Source organism: Cyclopterus lumpus, chromosome 5, assembly GCF_009769545.1.
Source record: "Cyclopterus lumpus isolate fCycLum1 chromosome 5, fCycLum1.pri, whole genome shotgun sequence".
Taxonomy (NCBI): Eukaryota; Metazoa; Chordata; class Actinopteri; order Perciformes; family Cyclopteridae; genus Cyclopterus; species Cyclopterus lumpus.
Window position 1 is genome coordinate 2777753 of NC_046970.1, and position 6000 is coordinate 2783752.

At 44.9% G+C, this 6000-nt stretch overlaps 1 protein-coding gene across 4 annotated transcripts in view; it reads right to left on the minus strand.

Moving 5' to 3' along the window:
• The window catches only part of LOC117731351 (MICOS complex subunit mic25a-like), a 43390-nt gene that overhangs the window by 16204 nt on the left and 21186 nt on the right, over positions 1-6000 (minus strand). The window lies entirely within an intron of this gene.

Below are 6000 nucleotides of genomic sequence, written 5' to 3' on the forward strand. Positions count from 1 at the left end.
TGTTGCACTGAAAATGAACGAGTTGTTGTGTTGGTCAGTTTAAAATCCGCCCGCCAGGAGGATTCACTCCCATGATTAAAATTATACGACCGGCTGACGTTGGACTGCAGCCGCTCGGCTTTCTGAATTACTGCCTACGAGTCGCAGATAAGGGCAACAATAGCCCAAAAGGTATTAACTCCGGCTCAAATGGAAGAAGAAGAAAAACCATTCCCAGTTCAACAAGAGAAACTTTCTGATACCACGAGTGTTTTTAATAACGGAATCTGAAGCAGAAAATTGCCTCTATGCTAATCTTCGCCAGCTGCTTCGTTTGACAGATATTTAAAAAAAAAAAAAAAAGGTGAGCTCTTATTAGAAAAAGCATTAGCTCGTCCGATAGACGACTTCTGGAAAGAGAGAGAGAAGCGTAAAAAAAAAAACGACGTCGGAGGGGGGGGGGGGGGGGGGGGGGGGGGGGGTATTAGGGTTCAAATCGTTAAAAACTATTTCATTATTTTTGGTCTCACCGTGGCACCGCGTAGCGCTCACGAAGACGCCTCCATTTGTGAGTCGCTGCAAAGCGTGACATTAGGGAATAAAGCAATAAGAAGAAGAGCGACGAGTATTCTCTGTGTCTAAGTGTGTGTGTGTGTGTGAGAGAACAGTTGTTAATGCACGATGTGGGCTCCTTGAAAGCAGCAGCCACGGCATTGCACTTCTTAATGTTACGCTGAGTGGAGGCAGCGTGGATCACAAGCGTCACTGTGGGGTCAAAAGGAGCAACGGAGCGCCGTGCATCGCGAGAGGCGTCGTAAGGCGGTCACGATACCGCGAGGAGAACATCCACAACGCCGCATTTCAACTTCCAAACGTTTGTTAAACCGTGAAAAAACAACAAAAAAAAACAACCACGAGACGTCGGACGGAGCCGAGAGCTGCCGGCTGATTGATCCCTTTGTGGTGAGGACAGAGAGAGATGGGAGGGGATAAGGACGGTGTTTCATTAAAACAGGTGACACGTGGGAACAAGATAAGGGGCGCGTGTGCACGTGTGTGACATCTCATCGCTGATAGCTTTTCAATCAGCGGACCTCGCGGTTGGACGACTCACTCCTCTCGGGGGGGCGAGACGAGCTCTCCGGAGGCGCTATCGCCTTCCATCGCTCGCCCTTTCACCGTCAACTAGTTATATAGTTCCTTTTTTCTTTTTCAAACAACTTCACTTTTCTTTGGAATAAAAAAAAAAAAAAAAAACACAAAAAATGTAATAATCTATTATAATAACGTAACTCTGCTCGGCTCGATGAGTTCGGTGTTATTTACCCGTTATTTTAAATGTTGCGTTGCTCTATCAGACGGGTCCTGTTATTCTGTTTTATTATTGCATTGCATTCATACGTATGTTTCTATTAGAGGTCTTCACAGGTGTGTGTGTGGGGGGGGACCAGTGGGACCAGTGGGAGCAGTGGAGCAGTGGAACCAGTGGGAGCAGTGGGACCAGTGGGACCAGTGGAGCAGTGGAGCAGTGGGACCAGTGGGAGCACTGGGAGCAGTGGGGTTAGCAAGCAGCAAAAGGTACGTACACATCTGGTCACATGAGCAGAAATGATGAACATCTCCTGTTTGATGCAGCAGTGAAACAAACGGATGAATTTACACTCACATGAACCTCCTGCAACGGACCAAGTCTGAGCGCCTGTCATCCTTTTGCAGGGTTATTTGTGTGTAGATATATAAATACACACACACACACTGTACGGAGGCAGAGTGCGTCAGTGACTGCAGTCTTCTGTCTTAATGGTAAATCTTTGCTGGACCACAAAGTGCAGACAGGTCTTGTCTCTTGTAATGACGAGGAGTCGACTACCTGGTGGGCCACAGAGATCCGTACAGTTCGCTACCTGTCCGTTTCACTAATTGGAACGGCTCCACACACACACACACACACACACACACACACACACACACACACACACACACACACACACACACACACACACACACACACACACACACACACACACACACACACACACACACACACACACACACACACACACACACACACACACACACACACACACACACACACACACACACACACACACACACACACACACACACACACACACACACACACACACACACGAAAGAAGGCTTTTAACCACAAACTGTCAGCAGCTACTTCCTCACACAGACTCCCACCTGAGGTTCTCTCAGGTTCCGTCTTCGCCAACACTTTGAAGGTAACAAGTTTCTTTTTTTAAGAGGATTAATGTCTCTTTTTAGATTACAAGGTACACTAAGCTGCCATGTTGTGGGTCTCTTAGGTGAGGTACTTTTGTTGGAATCTGGGTAGTCCGATACCCCGAGGCTTGGCTAATGGATAAACCTCATGCAGTTGGGCGAGGAGGAAATAGCAGGAGATAACATGTGAGCACTCAGCGGGTCCCCACTCGAGGCTGATGTTTCAGAGAGTGGCCGGTCCAGTGTAGGAAGAGGAAGCCGAGCCCAGGAGGGCTCCTCAGGTGTGAGGAGGCAGCTTCCGGCTTCAACTAGTGCACTCACACTATTTGGGGGCCGGAATTAACTACAAGTGTTCATAAACAACTGGAGATGACTGAAAGGAACTCGTAGAGGTGGTATCCATTATAGCTCATTGAAAAAGCACCTGAAAGGCCCGGGAAGTCGCTTTGAATAATTGTCGTGCAACTCTATGTATTATGCATTTGTCCCCGTCAAATAAAGATGAAATAAATAAATAAATGTCTTCCTCGCGGTGAATCCACTGACCTGAAGCCCTCCATACAGACAAAGCCATCAGGAAACCCCAATCAGCATCTCCACTGAATGATGTGCTCTGGAGTCTGATCTCTTCCATTGCTTTCCTTAAAATATGCTAATTGTATGTATTTTTTTTTTTAAAGCAATTCATTCTTCAGTGATCTCTTCATAGTTACGGGATTATAGAGTCCCGACTCTCTCCCTCTTTTATTTTGTGTACCTATTGTTTTGTTGTTCTGTGCCAATCCGACCAAAAACTATCCAGAGGAAGAAAAGAGTCGCCCGACTTTTTAAAATCACTCCTTTTCATTCTCTCAACAACAGAAAATATGAAGACACAAGAATGAAAAAGATGCTCGGGACAATAAATAAAATAAAAAAGGGAGAAAAATGAGGAATAACACGCGTGAGTGGGATGGAAGAAAAATAAGAGAGAGAGAGAGACTGGAGACAGAAGAAAGCAGAAGGTGTTGCAATGTGCTCCCCCTCCTCCCCATGGCAGAGATAGACAGACAAGGAAAAGGGGGATAGAAACGTTGTGTACGCGCAACAATAACGAGCGACGCATTGTGGAAGGACTAGACGCGAAACTCGTGCAGAATTGATCTTTCCAACCTCGTCCATGCAGCTGCGGACAATAGCGACTCCTTGCTAATGTAATCATTTGGACAACATGTCGGGTCTTGAATTGTAAAGCTGGTGAATTCAACGGACCAGGTGCACGAAGATGGCAGAGGTCACTTACCCACCATGCAGTGCAACGCGAGCAAAAAAAATACGTTTCCAGGAGAGCGCCAGACGGAGCTACTGCACCACAATGCTGACGCACTGAACATTCACACATGTACTCATAGGACAGCTTGGTTTACTTTCCTTATATAAAGAATATAGTGAGCTGAACTGGAGGTTGCTTGATTCCCAAAAGTCAGATAATGCAAAGTAACAAACTGATGCTGATGAACTATTAACGGACACTTTAATGGCGACTTTCTTCTTTCTTTCTCGATGGTGAAGTCCTGTGGCAACGTGGTTGAAGCTGGTTTCAGGAGAGCTGCATGAACACCAGGGACGAGCTCAGCTGGCGGGGAGGCTCCAAAACCGAGCTGAGGATTATTCCTCCTCGTGCACGAGGGGTTAACTTTGTGGGCCGTCGTTGTAAACAGCTGAAAGGTCGGAGGTCGAGGCGTTTACGGCCGCTCTCCGTCTCACGAGTCCCTGGATTCAGTCACAAGAGAGCAGTTGCTCTTGATTGCTCATCGTTACTCAGCGTTGTTGGAGAAGATGAACGCATCCAAGGAAACATTAAAGACTCCATCAAAGCACAATGGACTGAAATAGGAATTATGCCCAGTGATAAAAAAAATTAATAAAGGGTTTCTCAAATTCCTACCGCTGTGCATAAAGTGTGAATACTAAATGTGGAGTGAAAAAAGTAGGAAAGGATGTTAAAAAGATGAAAATAATGTATGTGTTTAGATGTTCTGGCCTCGTGCTGGTTTTACTGGGACACTCGAATAGAAGTCCCTTTTGTTTTAGTTGTAATCATTTAAGATTTTGATGGGTTTTCAATTAGTTTTCTTCCAACAGGGACACGTCAAATCAATAACACCTGGAATGCACATAGATTATCTCAGCGTATTATAGGCTATTCAAAGATTGCGCAATCTACAATTTGCTCCACTGACAACATGGCAGTATTTGTAACTGATGTCATCTCAAGTAACTTTCATTTAAAAGAACGAGTGAAGAGGAACTATCCGCACATTGTTATGCATTTGTTGTTGTTATTGTTAAATAATCCTGACTCATACCGGTAATGCACCAATTAGACGCCGAGGGACGCGTGTACTTTCTGTACTTTCTGTACTTTCTGTGCTTTTGGGCATTTGGTATCCAGTCGAGTGGTTTTGAAGTTGTCACTTTGCAGCGTTTGGGTCAATTAAAAATATCAACGCTAAAACTTTCCAATTAACCGCAAAATTGAATTATCACCGTTCCTGCGGGGAGATTGTACATTTCTCTGCTGTGAGTTTTTATGTTCCTGATGAATCTCATTAGACTCGGATACAGATTACACTGCTGGCAGCAGAGGGAGCACAGCGAGCTCCTCCATCATAACGCTAGGGAACAACGGCTTTGTGTGTCAACGGGAACTAGAAGGCGAGGCACGAGCAAGAAACATAGGAATTCATTCGAATAGTCATCGTCATGCACGCTGGAAAAGGTCAAATAAATGTCTGAGGCGGTTCTGCTGGGGGAGAACGGGCGTTAAAGAGGGGCACAAGACCCGCCCCCGTCACTGTTAAACGGATGTGACGTGTTAAAGAGGGGCACAAGACCCGCCCCCGTCACTGTTAAACGGATGTGACGTGTTAGAGGGGCACAAGACCCGCCCCCGTCACTGTTAAACGGATGTGACGTGTTAAAGAGGGGCACAAGACCCGCCCCCGTCACTGTTAAACGGATGTGACGTGTTAAAGAGGGGCACAAGACCCGCCCCCGTCACTGTTAAACGGATGTGACGTGCTTTCTGACAGCAGGTGAAGTCTGGACTCCGCCCCAGAGGAGCAGCTCGTGGTGAAATTACCACCGCTTGTGTTTCCTTCACAGCCGCATGGGGCCGTTTAAAAAAAAAGGTTCATCTAGTGCCACGATTACCAAGACAAAAGGACAATATTGACTCGCGTCATCGTAAAGAACAATAAGAAAGGCGTCGATGCTTCGGTCACAAAACACATCGGAGAGTCCCAACATGCCATCAGAACGGATCTCTTCTTTACAAATCCAAACATGAAATCCAGAATGCATATTCCAAAACAGCTGATCGGCTCCAGAGAATAAAACTGAGACGGTGATACTCTGGGATACATTTCAGTTCTCTTTGCCGCGTCTAATTTTAAAAAGGAAGAAAGAGGAAAGAGCGAAAAATAGACAAAGAAAGCAATAGACTGAAGAGAAACAATAAAATAAATACTAAATAAGCAGCATGTGGTCATTATCTGCTTTAATCCATTAGGCTTTTCTCAGAAATGATTTTAAAAAAAACATGTTATTATCAAAATATACGGCACTAGAGTAGGAGATATGGAAATTATTATCGACTGAATATTTAGGAAGTGTTTTGCTGTTATGACAAAATAACATGGAAAATATGTTTATCACATTTATAATATATACATTTAGGATCAAAATCCTAAATGTGTATATATATATATATATATATATATATATATA